We start from the raw sequence: 25,653 nt of genomic DNA, 5'->3' as shown, positions 1-25,653 counted from the left end.
AACCCTAAAGCTGCTTTTAATCATTTCTGAGTTTCACTACACCCTCAAAAGCCATATAGTATTTACTCTTTTTTGCTAAACTTTAGAAGGGACTCATTTTTCCTCTTAAAGTTTTGCATTACATTTCCTACAGAAAACTAGTGGATAAGTTTTCTACTTCTTCCAACTTTAACAATATTAAAGACAATTCTATTTGCTGAGTTACACTCTGCGTACACTTAACAATTGCCTAAACCAAATTCTGGCAATAAAAATAGAGTAAGAACTGGATGTGAGTGAACAAAAAAATTCATTGTAAAGTAGATGCAGTGAAATTGTGCTCAGTTCTTACTCGTGGAAAATTAATGAGAAAATAGTAGAATAAATAGGTTACTTTTGCTCTTTAAACAGCTAAGTTTCTTTAACAAGGTAAACTTTACCAAATCTAGAGAAGAGAACAATATGCCATATTGGATTAAGTATGTACTTGAAAGCATAAAAATAGTTGTTGTTATGTCTGGAACAATTTAATTCCTATGGTTAAGTGAAGAGAGAAGCAGACACAGAGATTTCTTTATGAAGAGACTAACCTCACTCTTTTCTGTGGTTAAAATCACACACACTCTTGCATCAAAACCTTTTAGAAATGAACGTTGTTTATCATAAATGATCTCACAATGGGAGCAAGCAGAAGTATGGCTCAGTACTACCCTGTCACCACTCCTGAGACCCAAAGCAGAATCAAGTTCTCTAGGTCAACAGCATCCATTCTGTGTATGAAGAACAACAGTCATGGTTCCTGGAAATTTTTAAGTGGTATAGACAAATACAAATGTTCACTAGACTGAGATTATAACAAATGATGTATCTCTATACAAAGATGGCAAAAGATGCAAGAAACAGTTCACTGTTTCTTATATATCCATAAATATATAGGTATATTTACTAAAGAGTAAATGGACTCTTTATATATATATAAATATCCATAAATATATAGGTATATTTACTTTATATATATCCATAAATTATAATATATATATTTACTTTATATATATCCATAAATATATAGGTATATTTACTAGAGTACCCTTTAGTAAATATACCTATATATTTCAAAAATGGCTGTGACAAATAGCATAGAAAAAAATTCATTGTAGAATAATTTTAAAGTATCTATTTTTACCCAAAACACGTTTAAATTTCAATTCTAAAATCTCTATTAAATCACAGGAGATAGGATAAATAAATGCACAATATACAAAGCTTGATACTTATAAGGACTAAGAGTATAGAAATTGTTGTTTTATTAGTAATAATTAAGGACACAGTTTTAAGCTGTGGAATCAATAAGTAATTCTGGAGGTTTTAGTAGTAAGTGGATGGAGAAAGATAACGTTTGACAAGACTACTTTCTACCCTATTCCAAATCTCTACAAAGCAGTATAATTCGAGAGTGCAAAACTCAGCAAGCAACTACACTTGGTGAATGTTGGCAAATTTTGCATCTACTGGCGGTTTGTAGGAATGAATTGCTACTGCACTTATGAGTCCAATTATCAGTTTCCTAACGGATTTTTAGATCCACGGCATGCTGCTGCTAACTGAGATTTGATGCTTAAACAATCCGTAAGTCTCATTCCAGTGAGAAGAAAGAAAGCAATATGCTGGGAAAATTTCAGTGGTCAGGTAGTAATCTGACACGGGGCATTTCAAATGTTTTGCAAACAACTAATTAGTCATATATGTTAATGTATTAAATTATTGAGAGTTACATTTAATAAACTGGATGCAATATTATTATAATAATTATAATTATTTTCTACTGGTCATTCTTCCATAAAGTCATTAAAAAATAGACTAAGAAAAAAAGGTATTTAGTTTTATCTTCTCTAATTTGCTTCTCTTCCCAAAATTATTCTATATCTAAGACCTTGTTACTTACACTTTTGAGAAGATAGAGTGACAAATTTGCAAATCTTGTCCATACTTTTGTCACAGCCCTTTATTCCTTCTGTCTTTGGTAAAATCTGTTTCAAATTTTACTTCAGTACTTGCAAATTACCTAAACATTGTATGCATGAGAATTTATAGTTAGCTGCTTTCTCTATAAATTTAAAAATTTGTTAAATAATATTTGAATGTTGTGTATGTGACACTAGCACTTATCTGTTACTATAAAATGAGTCCTGATAGTGCTAATATCTATTATTATAAAATGAATCCTCATAGCCCTATTTGAAATTCCTGATATTTTATGTACCTATGAAAATTCTGTCCCTAGGCCAATACAATTTTTAAATTTCCTGGTGCCTAGAAAGCTGAACACCAGCATAATACAGATTCTTTACAAGATTCCTAACATAAAGGACATTATGCACACATCTACCAAAATTATCAAAATCAAATATCCCATGCTATAGATAGCTGCCAGTTTGTTGAAGAAAGTCTTTTTGAGACCCTAATAAATAAAAAAATTATGTATTCCATAAATTTGCTTTAAATATTGTTATGTTAAAATTATCTTACATGCTTAGCAATCAAGTGGGACTGGTTTCATCAAGCAGTCAATAGCTGGATTTCTTACCCAATGTTTCAAGTTGGTTAAATTTTTTTTGTCTTTTCTAGAGGAGATAAAAATTCTTGACCCAGTTTTTCAATAGGGTTAAAATCCAGGATATTCATTTAAACCTATCTTGTGCTGGGTCATTGTGCTTCAAAAGAGTCTGCACGTTAGTGTGGCCTGCTCTGATACTTCCTGCTTCCTTGCAGCATAAGCTGTAAACTGGCCAAACCTGGGCCTGCCCCTGAGCTCTGGAACACATTCATTCATTCCAGATGCAATTTTCTAGGGTACGGTGGGTACCCACTAGGGTATTATGGTCAATAAAATAGACATAATTTTTCTCTCCTGCTTTTGTGGAGTTTACAATATATTTTATGATCTAGACATTAAATAAGCATCCAAAAATAATATAATAATTACAGATTATACTAAGTACTGTAAATGAAAAGGGGAGGCTGCTATAATGGACCATGGTAAGGAGCCCAGTAGGTTGGTAGGATTATCAGAGAACAACTCACTGTGAAGTGTATATTTCAACCAAGAGGAAGCCAGTTTTGAGAAAGGCTGGGGCAAGAAAATTCTAGGTATAAAAAACTGCTGGTTCAAAGGTTAGTGGCAAGAAAGAGCTTATCACTTTGGAAAACAAAACCAAAACCAAAACAAAGACCAGTGCGGCAAGTGTGGTTGAATAAGAGAGAGGATGATATACGAAGAGGATGGACAGGTAGATGGGGGCAGTTTAGGTGTACTTTGTATGTGATGGCAGGAGCATTAGGTTTTGTGTTTATTGCATCTAAAGACACCTCACCCTCATCACTTACAAAATTGAATTTGTAATCTTGTCTGCATCAAGCAGTTCAGCCAAGAGCAGTAAACACTCAAGAACAGTAAACACTCTAGGTCTTTTGAACAGTGTTAATTTAATTGACAAAATTACTTGCACAGATGACAGAAGAATTGAGAAGCAAAACAAAGTATAGTTTTGCACCCCAGAGTTACAAAATCTCTACTTACCTAGAGAAACAAAAAGATGAGCTGGCTTTTCAGGTCCTGGTGCCCTCTCACCCCATTTTACAATGTGGCCATATAGTTGGGAAACATAGACTTTATTTTATTTTACAGACTGTGCAACTAGACATTATGTGCTTTTTGATATGATGCAATGAGGAAGTTCACAGTAATACCTAAATAAATGTAATGTTTACATTCTGTTAGGCTCATATTCCAACATACCAACTATTTAAAAACATAGATAAACAATAAGAGTAATTTAAACACTGGATATTTGCTTCTATTAAGTAATTATTAATTTTTCTAAATTCGATTGGTATTTTAGTTACATAAAATAGTGTTTGTCTTTTAGAAATATGTATCAAAGCATTTATAGATGAAATTTTTACAATATCTGGAAATGACTTTACAATAACCCAGTGAGAGGAAATCAGGGAGTAGAAGTTTAGATAAAATAAGATTGACTATATGCTGATAATTGTTGAATATGGATGTCCGAGCCAAATTTATTATTTTTTTAAAATTCTATGGGTACATAGTAGATATATATGTGTCTGTGTACATATATATATATATATATGGAGTACATGAGATGTTTTGATACAGGCATGCAATGTGAAATAAGCACATGATGGAGAATGGGGTGTCTACCCCTTCAAGCACTTATCCTTTGAATCACAAACAGCAAAATTACACTCTTTATTTTTAAATGTACAATTCAATCTCAGTAGTCAGTCAATCTAAATTTAATCTATTTTTGTTTTGTTGGAACTTTTCTACAAATAAAGCATTAAAAATAAATACATTTGTGGGAATGAATGACACATCCTAGAGAGAGATTTTGAGGAGAAAAACTAAAAGATCCCAAAACTGAGCCTTGAGGACCATAACTTTTAGAGATTGGGAAAGGGGAGTATCAGAAAAGGAAAATTAAATGGAGGGGTAATGGCAAAGAAAGTAAATGAGGAGAGTGTGGCATGGGAAAGCCAAGAAGGAATAGGAACAGTGGTAAAACACGGGAATGTAGCCGAGAAACAGAGTTAAGATGAGGATAGAAAAATTCTTCTAATCTCCAGTGTGATTGAGGCTCAGATACACTATTATATCATTAGCAAGAAGGTGTAAAGAGAAGAAAAGACTAGGATTTGAGCTTGGGTAAGGGAAGTAATACTCCTTGTACATGAGTATGTGACTGCCAGGTTTATTACTAAAGAAGGCTGAGGCAAAGACACAAGCCTGGGCAACGGTAATCTTGCTTCCCATTTGTCATCATGCCTTGTCTGATTTTGTCAGGAGCTGCTAACAGAGTAGTGACTATGTCTTATAGCAGGATCTAGGCATCTCTGAGTCCTGCAGTCATATTATCACATAATAGTGTTCCGTTCTACCTTTACTTCCAACCTCTTCCTTGCTCCAAGATAGCTTTCTTCATTTATGAAGATGAAGGATATTTTGAAGCCTGTATGAAAAAGTCCTGTAAAATCAATGAAAGTGTATTGATCCATTCTCACACTGCTATAAAGAACTACCTGAAACTGGGTAATCTATGAAGAAATAGGTTTACTTTCTTCAGTTCTGCAGGCTGAACAGGAAACATGGCTGTAGAGTTCTGCAGGCTGTACAGAAAACTTACAATCATGGCAGAAGGAGAAGGGGAAGCAAGCACATCTTCACATGGCAGCAGGAGAGAGAAAGAGTAAAGGGGGAAGTGCCACACAACAGGTCTCATGAGAACCCACTATCATGAGAACAGAAAGGGGGAAATCCACCCTCATGATATAGTCCCCTCCCACCAGGTCCCTCCCTCAATATTGGGTATTACAATTCAATATGAGATTTGAGTGGGGACACAGAGCCAAAGCATATCAGAAGATTTGTTAGAAAAATTAATTTAACTATGATGCCTCTCAATTTATAAAAAATAAAAATTTTACCCATAGATGATTTTTTAAAGTCAACACATGAATTTTGGAAAAGAAATGACAGTGTTTCTAGCCATACTTGTATTCTACTTTCTTATGAGTTTTTTTAAATATAATTTGTATTTATTGCCTACTTTATTATCTTAACTCTATATCCACTTAGGAAATAGATACAAAGATATATTTATTAATTCCATGGATATAAATACTTGCAACAAGTAATTACTGAGTGCCTATGAGCATCAGGTACTATTATAGACACCAGGCAACAACAGCGAAAGAGAACTAGGCAGCAAACAAAAAGAGACAAAAAAACCTCTGCTTTTGTGAAATTTACATTTGGGCTGAAGAGACAGTCAAATAATTTTAACAAATAAATATACATATGTTACATAATAATAAGTGCTATAAAAAATCAAACAACAAAAAAGAGAATGGGAAGGGGCACTATTGTAATACTGGTGAGAAAAACTCATCTGATTGAGGTGGCATTTGTGCAGACTGGAATGAAGGGAGAGGAGAAGCCTTTCAGATATCTGGTCCAGGTATATCCCAAGCAGAAGAACAATCAGTGCAAAAGCTCTGCGGTGGGCACATGCTGCTGATTTAAGAAACAATCAGTAGAGGCGGCATTAACTCTGGCAAATATTGAGATAGAGAGTAGAGAAAAAAACAATGAGATGGATGCAGAGAGGTTGGGCAGTGGAGACAGATCATGGAACACCTGGCAGACTAGGCCAAAGACCAGATTTTATTGGATGGGGGTTGGAGGGATTGGGTGATTTTGAGAACAGTTATAGCATCATTTTGAGAACAATCATGGCATCGATTTAGTTTTTAAAAAGATATGTCTGAGTATTTTAAGTTGGATAAGACCAAGATTTTCTCACTTTCAGATCTGTGTGTTCCAGATACTAAGCTTCTTCTAATCCCAAATATTAATTTCAGGAAATAATTTCAATTATAACTTTAGAAAAATTAGAAAGTTTCCTAGACTCAGGAGAACTAGAAAATGAGTAATTAGATACTCTTTAGGAAAATACTATAATTTTCTCCACTTTTATTTTCCAGTGTCAGAGAAACATGTATCCTTTTTTAACCATCAAAAACTTCTCTTTCAAATAATACAGTCTCTCAAACTCTGAAGAGATAAAACCAGCTCTGGATTATTCTACCGCATTTAGCAAACATATAAAGTCTGAAGCCTGAATGTGATGACAGGATTTTATTAAATCTTAGTGAAGTCATCTAAGTTAAGTTACAAATTAGTTTACAAAAGTCAAACACATACAAATCAGATTTTCCCCTTCCCAGAGTCAGTGCTGAGTTTTAAAGCCTGTCTGGCCAGTCTTGGCTGTTATAGTATTGTTCCTTTAGCCTCTAAATGTCAAGTTACTTGGAGGTAAGGGCCATGTGGTTATAGCAAAATAGAGAATTAATGGAATGAGGAAAATATTTCAAAATCTCGGAGAATAGATATTTGGGGAATAAAGTAAAAGAACTATTGGATTCATGCTTTTTGCCACCTTTTAGAATATTAACGGCAATCCAAAATCTTCTAAAAACACCAAGCATAGAAAAATACAGCGTTTTTAGAGTTTAACAAATAGTTTGCAGATTTATAGGGAAATTCATGCCCTGATGAGCAAAGGATACCATAAGCCTACACCCTGAAGTCTGCCATGTAAGCCTGTTAGAGAAGACTTCTTGGAGGAGGTGACATCTGAGATGATTTTGAAGGACCAGTACAAGGAAGGCTGAGGAGATGGATGTTATTTTTGCAAGGGAGACCTTTGAATTGAAACTTGGTGCTCTTTCTATGGCTGTTGAAATAAGAATGCAACAGCACAACTATGTACAATCTTTGTTCATTTTTTATTCTCTCCATCAGTTCTCCAGATCCTTTTGGGGTGGTGGAATGCCTGTGGCTTTGGAACTAGTATGGCAAAACAGAAAAGTTCTAATTCACTCAAATTTGGGTAGTTAATGGTTGCATGCCTCTCTGGCTTTTTTTTTTTTTTTTTCATAGTTTTGGGTCCAAAACTCTGAGAGGTATATCAGTTTCAGACCTTGATCAAAATTTATTTTTAATTGGTGAGCTCATCACAGAAATTAAGAAAGATGGTAGGAAGAAAAAAAGGAAATGCTATTATTTAAACAATTCAGTTTTTGAACTTTCCTTCAACATCATTTCCCTGGCTTACCAACAAACTGGCCCTACAGTCAGGTCCACAATCAATATTTTATTTTAGTCAGAGTGTTGTTTGATCTCTTGTCTAGATGTCAGCAAACCAAAACACTTTCTTGACAATAAGTAGACCTTACAAATACATTGAAAATATCTTGTGCAGTGATCCCATTTCTGGCATTATGAGTAAATTAGAGACCCAGAAGCATGTCCACTGGCCATTTCCTAAATATGATTGGCTCTTTCTTCTGTCATCTTATTCTTCCACCGTTTTCCCTCATCCTTTCCTACAAGGTATGTATGCATATACAATTTGACTATCCCTAATCTGAAAATCCAAAATATGAACTGCTCCAAAATTCAAAACTTTTTCAGTTCTGATGTGAGATTCAAAATAATGCTCATTGGAGCCTTTGGATTTCAGATTCTTGGATTAGAGCTGCTCAACCGGTAAATAGTTACTGCAAATATCTCAAAATCTAAAAACATCTGAAGTCCAAAACACTTCTGGTTTCAAATATTTTGGAAGAAATATACAATGTATAAGATGGATGATATACATGAGGTGTACATGCTGCTTTGTGTCTGTGCTTTCTAGAATCAAGCAGGACATCCCTCGAGTACCAGAGCTAACTAACCTTGTTATTCTTTGTACCCAACACATAGCTTATTATGGTGAATAAAATGTTTGGTACATTACATTCAAACTTGAATCACTACAGGTCAGGCTTTGAGGGGTAAAGCAGACCAAGAGTTATTTAGGAGTCAAGGGAATAGACAAAGAATGAAGGTTACAGAAATTTTTCAGGGTAAACTACCTCTTATTGATTTCTGTATTTCAATACAAAGCACACGCTATAAAATAAATAATAAATATCCAGGCCTGATGACAAAGAAAACACTCAGATAAAAAATTTAAAATAAACAAAATAGGTAGGATTTTTATGTTTTCCATTGAGGAGAAGCAGAGCACTTCCCCACTGACTTTCTGACAATTTGTTGTCAGGCTGAGCTGTGTATTTTCTGGGAACTTGATCAAGTAAAATCATTCTGGGACACCAAAGTGCTTTCAAAACCTAGATCAGGTTTCCTTTTGGATCAGAGATCTGACCAAGAGCATATAGAACTCTTAAGATGGATTAATTTTTACTCTGTTCTTCTGATGTGTTTCATTTATCATGTAATAAGTTGACAAAGGGACTGAAATACACAGAGACATGGAATTTTGGGGTTACCCAAAAAAACCTCTGCTGACTCAGTCAAATTTGCGGTTTGTATTTTAGCCATTGCTATGGTTAATTTCTGTTTGTTTTTACAATGCATATGAACAAATGTTTGATGAAAAAATTAAAAGAGGAGAAACCAAAAGTGAAATGTGAGCACTATTAGACTGGCCAACATTTATTAAAGATACCAAGCTAAATGATGGAAAATGTGAACAATCTGGGTTACTTTAGCTGAAAAAATAAACCATTAGTACCCTAATACCTTTTAGGTTTGTTGGTAATTATGAAAGCTTTTCTTGCTTTTGTGTCAAAGTTCCTATTGGGTCACTTCAACTAATAAAATCAAAATTACATTAATTTAATTTCTTCTTTAATTGCTTCTTCTCATAGATCGATCATCTGAAAATGTCAGCAATGGCATGGTATGCTCCAAAATTCTAAAGAGTAAGTCAGAAGCAAATGAAGGGAAGGAGACTCAGGGCAGAGGAAAAGTTGGAAAATAGAGAGAAGTTCCCATTTATGAGCACCTACTATGTGTTAGTATGTGCATAGCCTTTCAACAATCCCACTATGTAAGTGTTGTCAACTCTACAGAGGAGGAACTTAAGTTTTAAAAGGCTAGCAACTTGCCCAGGGTTAGTGGTAATTAAGGTTTAAACCTAATTTTGATTTATGTTAAATTTCTACTTCTTATCTCTTGTAAAACTCAGGTGCAAGATTAAGACATGCCTGACAAAAAACCTCAGAGATAAATCAGAAGTATTTTCTTATATGTATATAACCAAGTAAGAGTTAGAAATTAACATCTGTGGACTTGATTTATCTGTACAGTCTTGGCCTCTATTAACATGGATGAGTGAGTGCTGACTCTCTCTCTCTCTCTCTCTCTCTATATATATATATATATATATATACATACACACACACAGAGTTCGTCTTTTGTCTTTGTCTATATATATATGTAAAACAAACTATATATATATCGTTTTTTATATATATATAAACTTTTTTTTTTTTGAGATGGAATCTTGCTCTGTCACCCAGGCTAGAGTGCAGTGGTACCATCTCGCCTCACTGCAACCTCTGCCTCCCAGGTTCAAGTAATTCTGCCTCAGCCTCCCAAGTAGCTGGGACTACAAGTTTCTCCCACCATGTGCAGCTAATTTTTGTATTCTTTTTTAGTAGAGACAGGGTTTCACCGTATTGGCCAAGCTGGTTTCAAACTCCTGACCTCAAGTGATCCTCCTGCCTTGGTCTTCCAAAGTGCTGGGATTACTGGCATGACACCACACTGGGCCTATTACATATTTTTAAATGATAGTAGTAAATAGTGTTCATGGCACTACCTGGATAATACTGATTAAATATACTTTAATTAACATGGACCAAACTATAGATTTATTTTACCATTTTTCCAGGCAATTGAAGTAGATCATATATGGTCTCCACATATCAAAACTGTAACTGATGATTATTTCAATTACCAGCTAGACACGGTTTGGGGTTTTATTTTTCTGTTAAATATGCCAAGCTTTTAAATGCGGTATGTCTCATTGCTTATTTAAAAACATTATAGGGTGTGAAGGATAGGAATCAAATGTGTGCATTGGGACTTTCTAACATCTCATAAAAGAAATTTTTAATTTTTACAAATTCATTAGAGAGAACTAAAATGATCTGTTTTTAAAAACAACCCTTTCTTTCATTAGTTGTTTGTTTTTTGTTGTTCTGTTTTGAGACAGGGTCTCACTCCCTCACCCAGGCTGGAGTGCAGTGGCTCTTTCACCATTCACTGCAGCCTCAGCCTTCCAGGTTCAGGTGATCCTCCTGCCTCAGCCTCCTGAGTAGCTGGGACTACAGGCTTGTTCTGCCACATGCCAGGCTAAATTTTCTGTTTTAAAAATATGGAATGCTCATGAATTTGCATGTCATCCTGACACAGGGGCCAGGTTAGTCTTCTCTGTATCATTTCAATTTTAGAATATGTGTTGGCGAAGTGAGCACTATTAGTTTTTAATATTATGTTTTCCCTTGCTTAGTGTACTACAATGTATAAACTACCATACTAAAGTCTCCTGTTTTGGTTGATTTGTCTATTAGTTCTTTCAAAATAGGAGATTCAAATAGAAACATGTAAGACCCCAGACCTTCACAGACATGATGAAATATCTACACAGATATCTACAATATTGACCCAGGAAATCTTTGTGTGGTTAACAACTTAATTTTGAAGAAGCATAAGATAATTTAAAAATATTTTTGCTTTATTCTTTCCATAGTTTGATTACTATAGTTTTTAATCACCTTTCATTATATGAAAACACATACTGAAACAAAGAATTGCTCATTTTCTAGTGATTAATTACAGTTACATCAACATAGATAATGTTAATAATTCCAGCAAAAATTTAATTTTAGAAATCTGATAGTTTTAAGTCAAAGAAGTACATGTAACACACTTAGGCCAGGTTGAGAATATGAAATACTGCTTTCAATATTTGCTCAGAAACCAAATGTAGAAAAGTTTAGACAAGTTATGGACCAATCATTACTAAATTCACCCAGGGATCTTTTCAGTCTTCTCTACTTGGTAATAAGGGAATCGGGAAATTTGCACTCATATCTAAGACATGTGAAGAACTTCAAGATAGCTATGCATTTTGATAAACAATTATCTTCAGTGTAAAAAAATTCAATAAATATGAGTTTATTTTTCTTTCAAAAACAGCACTTGCTACTTATTCCTGGTGTCTTGTCTTCTAACAGCCTCAAGCTTGGTTGGTGTTTGGTCTGAATGTGTGTTCCTATGAGTGCCCTGTAAATTGGCCTTGGAGAAATAAGGGTTCTCTTGAATCCAGGAAGTCTCGTTGTATTGTTTGGCTGTTATTTGGTGCCTTGACTATAACACATAAAGGGACTATGTGGCTTAGGTTGCCGCTTTCCTAGAAGGCAGGGAGGCGGGGGAGATGGTGTTTAGTGGGTCTGCTGCCTGAGTAGGCCAAAGTAAACCTTGTTGTAAGTAGCGCCTCACGGAGGAATACATTCTTTTGCCAAGCATGTCATTCAGTTTTCAGAAATAATTTAGCTGCTTTGGGATGTGGGGAGCAGGAAAGAATCTTGCTATTGGCTGCTGGAATAGTCCTGGTGAATAAAATGGTGGGGAGAAAATGTGTGAGAACCATCTGTTGCTAGGAGCTGGGGCGGCGGGGCGGGCAGTTGAAACTTCAGTCTGCTTGGTTGGCACTAGCTGTATGCCATCTGCTGTGAGCCCTGTGAGAAAGCTACCTGCAGGCTGCTACTCAGTGAGCACACAGCCTCGATGATGCCTTCTGACTGCTCACTACCATCGGGCAAATGCTTAATCAGCAGCTTTTGAAAAGGGCATGATTAATAAACCCATAAAACTCTCTTCTCTGATTAAAGCAGCAACCGTGTGATGAAATCTATTAGAGCTTAGTTAGAGACCATTATAGTAGAGAAAATAAATTATTAAAGGGGAGATTTGTAGGCACTCTAGGAAAACAGATTTGGCTGGACTTAGTCCTGTCTCCCAGCTGTGAGAATTAAATAGGAGTCTGGGGCCACGTAAAATTTAATGCAGGACATAGTTATAAGACAGCAGGGAAAAATGCTATGACTGAAAGGCAGCAGCTCTCTATGAAATGCACATTGATTTTCAAAGGCTGAAGCGTGTTTCTTCAGTTCCCCGTGCTACTGTACACTGATAGAGAATAGATGAGGCTGACTTTTAGATCACACTTAATTTTCTTTTTTTTTTTTTCTGTCAGCTTTATTTTTAAACCTTTTCCCATAAGTCTAGCTCATTAGAGCAAAAGAACTTTAATGAAATAAGGGGCATAAAGTCAATCGGGAAAGTTTAAAAACTCCATTTGGTTGTCATTACTGTTATACTAGACTGAACTCAATTTTCATTTTGTGTACATTTGTTGAAGTTAAGGATATCAAATATAAATGTTGATAAGTGTTCACTTCTCCAGAAGTGCACACTAAAATCATGCACTTTTCAAAAGTAGCTAATCCACAAGTTTCCAGTTAGTAGAGCTTTATTTTTATTTTAGTTCTTCCTGAAAAGAAATGTGTTTCTTTCTAGAGAGTACCCGATAAGTCCTGGTACTATTAAGAGAGCATTCCTAAAGCAGGTTTTAAAAGTAATAGCAAATTAGAGCATTACTCTTATTTTAAAATTTATTACGTTATGCTCATTTACTTACTGCTTTACTCTATAAATGTTTTTTGATCATAAGAAATACATGACATCACATGAAAGTACTGCCAGGAATACAAAAATAATAACAGTAACTCTAATACCTTTACTGTGACTGCTGCTATGGATAACACCGAGTTACTTACAAAGGGCAAACTATACATCAAGCACTGTTCTCAGCACTGTACAGAAACTCATTTATTCCCGCAACAACCCTTTGAAGTAAGTCCTATGATTATCCTTCTTTTCATACTTGAGGAAACTAAGGCACAGAGAAGTTAAGTAATGCCCCATGTTAAACAGCCAGTAATTGGCAAAGCTAGGATTTGATTCAGGCAGAATAACTGCTACAGCTGAGTGTGTATATATGGGTGTGTTATGCGTGTGTGTGCATATGTGTTAATAGTGGTAACACATTTTCTAAGCATTCTTAGAAAAATGCTGAGGGCAGCGGTTACAGAGTTCTAGCTACTGGGAGAGCTGTGGAACTGACTTGAACCATGAACTTGGAGTAGGAGCTGGATGTGCAGAGATGGAAGCTGAACCTGGCAGCACAAGAGTAGCAAAGGAAGCTGTCTTAATTACCTAATCTATGGAGTACACAAAGTTGATTATGGATGGTAAGGCCAAGCTAGTAGATTAAACCAAAATGTAAACCTAAGGGTCAGCCTAGGAAGTGTGGCTTTTGTTTAATGACAATGGTGAATCATTTATTTTTATTAATATTAAGGAGATATGTTCAGAAATGTGTTTCAGAGTTTATATTTAATAACAATATGTGGTTAGATTGCAGTAGAGAACAACTGACACGTGTTTAGAATAAGATTACGATAAAAAGTCAGAAAATTGTGTTGGGGTAGCAGTTATGCAAAAGACAAGGTGGTGTCAGCAGAGTTCATTGTTTAGGAAAAAAGTCACTCAGTGCCTTATATCTTGGCATTTATAAACTAGACAGTCTCAGAAAATGCTATTGAACCAAACTGACAAAATGAGAAGGCTTTATTATTCAAATACGACTTCTTAGTGTCACAAGCACACATCTTTCTTGATGCCTTTTTATAGCTTCTTAGATGAAAGCTCATTCTTGATAGTTACATTTGGTATGGTTTCCTGTGCACATGCTATGCTTCTGCGTGAAAGACGAGTAAATCAGATCCATTTTCATTGCAGTTTTCCTCAGATGACAAGTGTGAGTGGAGCAAGCACACTTTTGCCTAATTGGAAGCATCTGCAGTTTATTTGCCATGGCGTTGTTTCCTATTTTTTCTTTTACCCTGACTCATGCTTTATAGAGTGCTGCCCAATCCTGCTTATTTTCTTCTCACTGCAACTTTCATATCAGCTGCCCTCAGGGTTGTCTTCTCACTACTCTCTGAAATTCATTGCGCCAGAGCCTTCTCTGCAGCTCATGTGAAACACAGCTAACTCAAAGCCCTTCATGTAGCTGTAGATTCAGTTGATTATAAGATACCACGTGCTGGCATAATGATTTCACTGATATGGCATGACTTACCAAAGCATGTGATTTTCTCTTAAGTTTCATTCCTGTCAGTAATTAAATGCACTGTCTCTATCAGTTATTTCTGAGCCTGTTACATGGACCTTCACGTCTGGGAAGATTCCTCTGAAGCAAATGTGATAATAGTAGGGATTTTAACTTCTGCTTTTTTTTGCTGCCCACCAGAGTGGTATTTTAGGTTATGAGAAACAGTGATGATGCCTTTAGCAAATTAGATTCAACACCAGGGAATAACTCTGTGGTTATTCACAGAAGTGACATCGGAGTGATGGCTTTGAAATGGGCATTACAAATATACATTAGCCTTTGTAATTGGAGAGCTAAGAAGAATATAACAAGGGGTCTTAGAACATCTGTAGAAGCACAGCATTACTAGGTGTGGTTCTCTATGATTTATAGGCTGACGTAGTGAAGGGACCATAGGGACAGCTCACATATGAGGTATGATCATGAGTAAGAGTGTGAACACCTTGGAGAATAAGACGCAACTCACTGGCTTTCCCAACCATAATATTCAGTCAACAATGTTTAAATATTTTAAATATTTTCATTGGGTATATGGTCTTTCTGTGTGCTGTAGAAAAATACAAATATAGAAAAGTATTTCTATTTTCTAAGGCATTGTCAGCCAGTGGAAAGACAATGTGAACCACATACGTAATTTTAAATTTTCTAGTAGCCACATTTTTTTAAAAAGTAAAAAGAAAGAGTTGAAGTTAATTTAAATAATATATTATTGTACCTAAAATATTATGTTTCAATATATAATCAATATAAAAATTACTAGTGAGACATTTCACATTCTTTTTTATATTGTCTTCTGCATCTGGTGTGTTTTCCCCTTACAGTACATCTCACCTGAGACTAGCTGTGTTTTAAGCGCTCAGTGGTCACACAGGGCTCATTACTACCACATCGGGCAGCACAATTCTAGGTACTTTAAAAGCCAGCTGGTATAAAAGGTTTCATGTGATGATAAAGGTGCATACATGTAAGATTTTCATAACATTATCATATTCATTATTTAATGAATCAATTAGGGCAATGTTTCCAAGAGCATGACCTAAGAAACATTTCTTTTCTTATAAGGTATTGTGCAAAAAGTGGTGGGCAAGGATATAAGATCATGAAAATTCTGGGTTAAAGAAATTTTCTTCGGCCTCTCTGCTGGTGAAAGCATCAGGTGTGTCAATGCAGACTGTGGATTTCCAGGAGGAGATTGTGTATACACTTCCTATTCTTAATTGGTCATGAAACTGTTTTTTCACGGAGCATCTCTTGGGCCCAGTGATTTAAGCCTCAAATAAGTGATGTAGGAATCTGAAAGTCAGAAAAAGGCAAAATGCAGGGGTCCTGGGAGTCTGTTTGCAAATGTAGGTTTTTGAGAAAATCAGATCTGAGATACAAGGTAGGAGGAAGTCCGCATCAGATGGGTAGGTCAAGAACCAGAGCTTGGGGAACAAACTCTAGAAAATCCACTCTTCTACCAAGACACTCCAGGAAAGACAAAGTTTACAGAAATATATTATTTATCAATATCAGTCTGGTCAACATGGCGAAACCCAACCTCTACTAAAAATACAAGAACTAGCCTGGAGTGGTGACACGCACCTGTAATCACAGCTACTCCTGAGGCTGAGGTAGAAGAATTCTTTGAACCTGGGAGGTGGAGGTAATAGCGAGCTGAGATCATACCACTGCACTCCAGCTTGGGCAACAGAGTGAGTGAGATGCCATCAAGAAAGAAATAGAACAAGAGAAAGGGAGAGAGAGAGAGAGAGAGAGAGAAAGAGAGAGAGAGAGAGAGAGAGAGAGAGAGAAAGGAGGGAGGGAAGGAAGGGAGGGAAGAAATAAAAAGAAAGAAAGAAAGAAGAAAAAGAAAGAAAGAAGGAAGGAAGGAAGAGAAAGAAAGAAAGAGAAAGAAAGAAAGAAAGAAAGAAAAGAAAGAAAGAAATTTAGAGAGGACTTCCCAGAAAATTGACTTCTTTGCAGCTTTTTGTTGTTTTTCTCACACCTCGATAGGGAGCAATTAGCTCCTACTTCTACCTGGTAAGCCCTCTAGGAATCTAATTTCTGAATCCAGTTATAAATACAGCCCTTCACAGAAGAAGATAGAAAGCAGAAGGTAATCTCAGTTTTATCTTCCTCCTCCTCTGCTCTTCACCTAATCTGCAGCTTATATTTTTTCTCATCTGACAAATCCTCATTTTAGAAGTAGACTTTCCCCTTGGCCTGAACACAAATGAAGTGAAAGATTTCCTCCATATTCCACCACTGATGAGAAATTTTTAATGTTAGATAAAACTGAAATATGGAACAAAATTGAGTATGCTAATGAAAGTCGGGTATAGTATAGCAAAATTAATCCTGCAGCCATAATTGCAATGACAGACCATTCCCAGAACTTCTGGATACATTTCAGAGAATAATTTTTCCTATTCTAGACTTAGACATCAAAAAGAAAAGGCGATTTTCTTAATTCTACTCCCAGAAAGCATCTCCAGAACATTACCTCTGACCTGGCTTCCAAACACCAGACATACTCTTTCAGCTTGTCCTTCCAAAGTTTTGGCCACCCAAAGAATGCACCAGGCTGAAGATCAAAGAACTCTGCTGGTTTACACTTGGCTTCTGTGAAAGCTCTGTGTTGTGCCTCTGCTGGAATTAGCGCTGTCTTCATCAGAGGAGCCAGCCACAGGAATAGGGCAACCAGTCATTGGTGACAGGAGGAAGTGGTGAGGATAGCATGAGTGCCGTGTAAAAGCTACACTCCCTGCTTCCCAGTGGGAGATGATGACTGCCATAAGAGGGTTTAAGCCTGGGAGAGCTGTATCCTGGGAGAGAGTATTTCTTGTCCCTTAACAGAGGACTGATCTGTTACCCAATGATCCAGAAAGGAGAGGCTCATTATTATCTCATTTGCAGGCTTCATTTGGAGGTAGTCTTCTATCTAGAAATTATGATCATCCTTAGGTCATGATCACAATGAGACAATTGTTTCAAGAAAAAAATTACTTTCCTATAGATTTTTTCTACAGTTGGACTCCAGAATTTTAAAAATACATTCTGATTTATTATCTCAGTTGACCAGTAAATGAAGCAACGTAGGGAGTCACTAGACTGAGAAAAACTTGAGGACTGATGGAAACTGTTTCTCTTGTACCTGCCATCCCTAACACAGCACCTGGCAGTAGTGAGCAGTCTGTAAGTATTTGTTTAGTAAATTAATGGATACCCATTTTGCAAGTGGTCAGCCTGATTGGGAAGTAATGAATGATCATGCCAAAAAATAGGAAAGATGTTAAATAGCTGAGTCAATGCTGTAACCCAGGTTTTCTGATTCATTTCCCAAGGAGCCTCTAAGAAGACTGATCGACCCAATGAGTTTTCAGAACGTGTGGTGGTTCACCAAGTGCCTTTTTTTTTTTCTAGAATTATTCCCTCCTTCTGGCTGAGGCTTTTGCTAATTTCTGAAACCAGTTGTTCCTATTTTAAGATCCACTGACTAGCAGCCCATGATAAATAAATAAGACACACCTGTCTCGCCACCAGAGGACATGATACATCCATTCCAAATCTTTTCCACTCTCCTCAAGCTTTCATCCCTATGCACTAAGTCTCAACAGGTTGTTAAGAAGATCAAAGGCAGTTAGGATAAAACTACATCTCCAAATCCTTCTATACTTTCACAGATCCCTTCTCTAAGAGGGAGCTGTCCCTACTCTCAGAGGTTAATCCCTCCCCTATCCTCAGACCTCACTACTTCCTTTCTCCTGGGAGCCTGGACCCACCAATTAATCATTCTTCAAACTTATCTTTTCAACTGCCTCCTTCTTCTCTGTCAGCAAACATACAAATCACCCCCATGTTAAAAATAATCTTTATCTTTGTGACTCCTGGTGACATCTTACCATCTTTCCCTTTCCTTCTCTGTCAACAGATAGGCTCCCCCAGCATGGCTTCCACTCTGCCAACGGACAATTCTATACCGTCTCGAACGTCACAGTGACTTCCTAACTGCCTCTGTGGGCCTTTTCCTTAGTTAAGACAACAATTGCTTTCAGTGTAGTTGAGCAGTAAGTCCATCACCCTCTGTCTCCCTCCTGTGCTGCTTCTGACTTCATTGTGCTGAGGAAACTCTGAATTTTCTCTCTGAGGAAAACAGGGCCACTGGAATTGTTAACAAGTGTATAATAACAGGAGCAATTCTGACTAGGTGTCAGGGGTGGAAAGGGTAACTATATTAAATGAGTAGATTATGAGGCTATATTTTGTTTTGGTATTCAAGAGCAGAGGAACAGAAGAAGAATACAGAAAGAAAAAGGATGGGAAGCTGCTGGTCAGTTGCATGTCACATGGCAGGGTTGGCCCTAGGTCTTGGGGCTGTCAAGCAAAGGGCCAAAAGAGGCAAGACATCCACGTCTCCACTAGAGCACCTGCATTTGCACCTACGCTCAGTGAGAGTTCCCATCCCTCACTCTCAGGGAGGTGAGGAGGAGGAGAAGATCCACCCGAGTCTGTATTTCTTCAAACACCCCACATTTCAGAACCCTTGCGGGAGAAGAAATGCCTACTCTGAAATCCTCTTTCACCTGTTTAATTATGCCTCCATTCTAAACTCTTCGTTCCAAAATGTGAGAGGGGCCACTGTTTTGATTGCAGGTTAGGTTAAAAATAGTTAAACAAAAAATATTATGTCTTTTTCTTTCTTGCTGGTGTGACCAGAAGAGACTGAGCAGATTGGGAGTCTAAAAGCACATAATAGTTTTACAAAGTAGAAGCCCCTGAATGAGACAAAGGATCGGAAAAAGGATAGGGATGCTGAAGGAAAATATCTCTAAATCAAAAATAATGGAAAGGCCCAGCCCCACTTATTGGCATTGTAGAAAAGGCAGAAGAATCCCAGCACTTTGGGAGGCCGAGGCGGGTGGATCACGAGGTCAAAATATTGAGACCATCCTGGTCAACATGGTGAAACCCCGTCTCTACTAAAAATACAAAAAATTAGCTGGGCACGGTGGCACGTGCCTGTAATCCCAGCTACTCAGGAGGCTGAGGCAGGAGAATTGCCTGAACCCAGGAGGCTGAGGTTGCGGTGAGCCGAGATCGCACCATTGCACTCCAGCCTGGGTAACAAGAGCGAAACTCCGTCTCAAAAAAAGAAAGAAAAGAAAGAAAGAGAGAGAGAGAGAGAGAGAAAGAAAGAAAGAAAGAAAGAAAGAAAGAAAGAAAGAAAGAAAGAAAGAAAGAAAGAAAGAAGGAAGGAAGGAAGGAAGGAAGGAAGGAAGGAAGGAAGGAAGGAAGGAAGGAAGGAAGGAAGAAAGAAAGGCAGAAGGAAGTGGTATACAAATATATTTCAAGCCTACCAGTCCACACACACCTACAGGCAGCCATATGTCAGACTTTGTTCCTATGGGTGAAAATTAGGTGCCCTACCTCCCCCAGTCTGAACTGATCCTCCAGAATAATGGGCAGAGCGAGTCACAGAACCCGAACAGTGTCCACACTGTATTCCTTGTCCCTTCACAGAGGACTGGTCAGTACCCCCAATGATCCAAAAAGGAGAGGTACATTATCTCATTTCCCCTGATACAATACTAGTTAAAAGTGGAAAGAATTATAAACAGAACATTACAGCCCATGATGCAGGTCAAGTTTCCTGGCAGCCGATTCTGCCCCAGGCTAGTGCTAGACATGTAGTCATTTACAGGCAGAAATAATAGAGGATTATATAGTCTTCTCTGTGCAACATGTGTTGAAGCTTTATGTAACTATTAATGTTCCTTTCCTGCAGAAAATGGTCAGATAAATATAACCAAAAGAGGGTCATTGCCTGATCCTGATGATTCAAATGGATGCTGCAGGCCACCTCCATAAAACATTGGTTTTCTTTTTTGGGATGCTGTTCCTTTTCATTATTAAGTAAAGCAAAGGCCGATCTCTCTGGAAAGCAAGGTTTATTTTGCTGATGAGGATTTCAGATGAATTTTAAATGCTATGAAAACTCATTATTAAGCCTGTTGACAGGTATGGTCATTATTATAATTTTTATGAATTTTGAAGATTGTTTAAGTTTACATATGTCATTAAATGCAAAAAGCTTTTTCCATTTTTTTATGAGTGAATTAGGCATACTGTCCTTTATTAGTCGGAACTGGAAAAAATACATCATTTTTTATAATGTGGGATTTTATACATCTCACTCATCCGTCAATGAAGCAACACTTTCATTTTTAGTAAGTTAGTTATTTCATCCCTCTTACATTTTTTACCCTATAGGTAGTTCTGAGTCTTTTATTCACTTTTCACACTGCTGAAAGATTTTACAGTCACTCCTCCATTGACATTTAGGAAACTCTATTTTAGGTACTTTGGATATTATCTTTTCTTTGCACTTTCAGAAGTTTCTGGTGTTTTTTTTTTTTTTTTTATTTCCTATTCCTGAAAATTGAGCTTCAATTAAAACAGATAATTTGTTCTTTTAGGAGTCCTGAAATAAAGAACAGAATGACATATGATTTTAAATAAATAAATACAAAATATGCCATGCATTTTGCTGACTTTTCTTGAAACTCTCAGCTGCACTCAGCTCTAGGATTACAAAGTTCGACCTAACATTTTTCTCCCTTTGAAAATTTTGCAAGCACAACACACTGTAAGAGCTTGTTGAGTTCAAATGTATTTTAAATACTCAGAAATTAAAAGGCTTTTTAAAACATGGATTGGAAGCAAATAGAAAGCTGAAGGTTACCCAGCCAATTCATTTGTTACTCCAAACAGCATTATAAAAGCTGATTTACTTCCAAACATAAGTCCTAATGTCCACAAGAAAGAAAGCTCATTTCACCTACAGGGAAGCCCCACTAGACAGCTGCTTTTTCAGGATTTCTGTATTCAGGCAAATGTAGTAATCTGCTCCATCTATGTAAGTACAGGCAATAGTAACCTCCCTTCTTCCACTTTGAAATCTAAGTTATGTCAATGTTCAAAGAGCTTCAACTGCTAAAGATAAATACCCCTCATTCAAAAAGGAAAAAAGGGACCAAATCCATAGAAGTGGGGCACAGAGCTTTCCTTGAGATGCTAATGAAGGCAAAATAATGACATTTTCTCAATAAGTTTTAAACAGGTAATTAAGAAACTTTGACCTCTATTTCTCCAAAAGGCAAGCATTAACTAGGCCAAAATGGGCAGCCAGGCATTGTGAATATTAATATCACAAAAAGTTAATTCACTTTACAGAAGGATATTTTGCATAATGGAAAACACTACTGATCTAATTAGAATATTGTTTTCTTTACTAAAATCTATTAACTTTTAAAGCACATTTCTAAGATATAAAACAGCCATGATGACCTTTTATTAATGGTTGTTTTAATATTTTATTATTTTTATTATAAATAATATAAAATATATGTAATTAGTCATTCTATGTTCTTTCTAATCTTGCCCCAGACATCATAGTTTGGTATATATCCATCTAGCCTTTTTATTACTATAAATATTTACCAATAAATGATACAATTCAATACAAACTTTTGTTTGTAACCCACATTTTTTTACTTATAATATAATATTATAAATATCTTTCTAGATCAGTGCATACTAATTTGTTTTTATTATTTTTTAATGGCTAAAAAATATTGATAATTGCTGAAGAAGAAAAACAAATTACTCAGAATCCCACCGCTTAAAAAAAAATGTAAAATACCTAGTAAGCTTCCGTTCTCCACCTATCCTGTCATACTCAGTCACATTATGCTCTGAGGTTAAATAGCATATAACAGTTGAGAGCATATTCTTCAAGATTTTGCCCAAACTGACACTGATTTATTTATACACATACCTGCATAAATTTGTATTTTAAATAAAAATGAAACAATGCTATAATAGTGGCCTGCAACTTTCTTTTTTCTCCAACTTAATATACTGTGCACATCTTTTCAGATATAAAATTACCTTCATCTTTTAAATGACTACATAATATTTCCTTATATGAATGTACTGTATTTATCTAGTCATTTATTGACACACATTCAGATTTTCTTATGCTTTGCTACCATACATATTGCTACACTGATGATTACCTTACATACAAATCTTTTTATTCTTATATTCATTTCTATAGCAAAGACTTCTAGAAATGGAATTAAAAAAAATTTAAGTGACAATTTTAAACTTTAATATGCTCTGCTAATTACTGTAAACAATGTGTAAGTATGCCTGTTTCCCCACACTCTCACCAACTAACGCTAGTTAATATCATTATATGTTAAAGTGAAAAATATAAACCAAATGATCCTCCCAGTTCTGAGACACAGTGATAAAAGTTGCACAGGGAAGTGCTTCATTAATTTTTATATGTGACTTAGAGCTATTGATTCTTCTCTCCAAGAGCACTAATTTCAGGTTTTCTTATTTCCAAGGAGGTTATCATTACATGCCAAGAAGATGGAAGAGAATTGTAATTTAGTATTGATAAAGCATATGTCTTAATACCCATCAACGTGACTTAAAACCCACATTTATCCAGCAGATGCTATTGTCTGTGTACTGTCCAGGTTTTTGAGGTCTTGGGGAAAATTCAAATGTATTACAATAGAGCACAATAGGTCTGATAAAAATGTTATGACATTGCAGCAAAGAGAGTACAAATTCCTTTGGTCGGAAGGGGAATGGCTATGTTTTTGGAACCCCAAACTCTTTTCATTTATCCAGACAGTTACCCCAACATTTCCAAGTTATCCTAATTTATTCCCCCTTTCCTTCATTGCTCACACCTTCCTTTTACACATCTCTTGTATCCTGGCTCCTTCCCCACCAAGCTAATGCAGACTTTCATCACCCCCCCTGAACAATTGTCATAGCCTTTTAACTCACATTCCTCCGTCTAGACTCACTTACCTTCTGTCTAGCTTTTGTATTTTTTTAAGTATGCATATCTAATTATGTTGAGATAGCCCATCCCAGCTTCATCATCATTAAAATCCTCCCACATGTCCATGGCATATTATCAGGATGAAAAATAATAAATGGGTACAGTATGTAATGTGCAGCTTATTTTCATTTTATATATTACATATATGCATGTGTAATAAATGTATGTATAGTATTCACATGAAACATGGTATGCATGTACAGATGTGTGAGGAAATCCAAACTATTACCTATACTTTACATTTTCTTTTTTTAAATGTATTTCTTATCTTCCAACTTTCTAATGAACTTACATATTACAGTGAACTAAACACATAAGAAAGAGGGGGAGGGAAGATATTTTTATTTAAAAAGAAACCTATGTGTTTTTATTTTAAAATCCAGAATAATACAACGAGTATGGGTTATAGAATCATACAGACTGTTTCTAAGTTCCGACTAATACCAGATAAATTCCTCAAGCTCTATAACTGCCATTTGTTTAGAATATCTATTAAGTGAAACTTACACTATCTAATTCGCAGATATGTTGTATAAGGTACACAATGTGATTAGTGGCATGGAGTAGACCTTTAATTCCAACCATGGTCACATATTGAGCCCTCACTATTTGTCATGCATGGTTCTAGGTTCTTTATATGTATCTTTTCATTTAACATTCTGAACAATTTTATAAAGCAGGCCTTCACAGAGGAGGAAACTGAGGCAACAACAGGTTGGATTTGTACGGGGTCACCAAACGGATAAATGGTAGAATTAAATTCGAATTATTTAGTCTGACTCAGTAGTCCCACACTTAACCACTCTGCCACTAATAATATTAGATGTAGATCCTTCTATCTCTTGTCATTATGCCGCCCTTGCCTCAATGACTCTGGTTTCCAGCTTTCTGCATTCAAGTGAAGTTCACAGGAGAACTCCATACTGTATGACCAATGCTAAGGGTACAACAAGGGGCAGCATCTGATGTAGCATGTAAAATATGATTAATATTTTTCAGAAAAGGAATCGTATTTTAAAAATTGATTTACTAATATAGTTCATAGTCTGAATAATGACCTTGATATTGATAGGCAGGAAAATTGCCATAAATGAGCAAAGAAATGGGTGGATTGACAGAATACGTGAGAATAGCATGTGCATAATGTGTGACTTATGGACAAAGGAAAGCTTGCAGCTAATTCAAGATCTTATTCATTCCCAGGAACAATTTTGTTTGTTGTGCCAGATAGATGTCTGTTATCACAAAATAATCCTTTTGTTTATAATTTTAAGAAAATAGTAAATGGATGACAGTTGTTTATATACAGTTCTGTGGTATTTTCTTTCTGTTTTTGGTCCTCATTGCCACATATGAATTTTTCACTAATGATCCATCATGGAATAAATAGCCTCACATAATTTCTCAGGTCAGTGTGTTTTAGCTAGTCATTGGAACAGCTGACTCAGTTTATATAGATTCTCCTGGTGATAGGTTCTTTAACAGATAGTCAAAGATATGTCATCAAAAATTACTGTCTTCTCAGGAAATTAAAACTCTTTGAGATGGCTGAATTAGCTTCCATATAAGCAATGTCAACTTGTCAGCTTTATGAAACCATAAAAATTTGTTTGCGAAACATCTTAATATTGGCAGTGAAATTAGGCAACTATTTAAAAGTTTTTTCCAAAAGTTCATTTGGTTCTGGATATCTATATGTAGACGAATAAAACTAGCCCCCTATCTCTTGCTATAAACAAAAGCAATATCAAATGAATTAAATCTAAGACTCAAAACTATGAAACTGCTAAAAAAAGAACTGAGGACACTCTCCAGAACATGAGTCTGGGCAAAGATTTCTTGAGTAATTTCCCAAAAGCACAGACAACTAAAGCAAAAATTGACAAATGGGTTCATATCAAGTTTAAAAGCTTCTGTAGAACAAAGAAAACAATCATCAAAGTGAAGAGATAACTCACAGAATGGGAGAAAATGTCTTCAAACTATCCATTTGACAAGGAATTAATAACCAGAAAATATAAACCATATTAACAGCCCAAACAACAATAGAGAAAAATCTAATCATCCAATTTAAAAATGGGC

General features: G+C 36.0%; 1 protein-coding gene and 1 non-coding gene across 9 annotated transcripts in view; one reads left to right on the top strand and one right to left on the bottom strand.

The window, feature by feature from the left end:
• Nucleotides 1-25,653, top strand: part of CPED1 (cadherin like and PC-esterase domain containing 1) — a 316,126-nt gene that overhangs the window by 204,282 nt on the left and 86,191 nt on the right. The window lies entirely within an intron of this gene.
• On the bottom strand, nt 10,788-10,893 carry LOC118143931 (U6 spliceosomal RNA). The gene has a single exon (XR_004728416.1). It is a non-coding gene; the product is annotated as a U6 spliceosomal RNA (small nuclear RNA).

The sequence above is a fragment of the Callithrix jacchus genome, chromosome 11 (genome assembly GCF_049354715.1).
Source record: "Callithrix jacchus isolate 240 chromosome 11, calJac240_pri, whole genome shotgun sequence".
NCBI lineage: Eukaryota > Metazoa > Chordata > Mammalia > Primates > Cebidae > Callithrix > Callithrix jacchus.
Note: the sequence above shows the minus strand (reverse complement) of the source record. Positions and strands in the feature narration are given on the sequence as shown.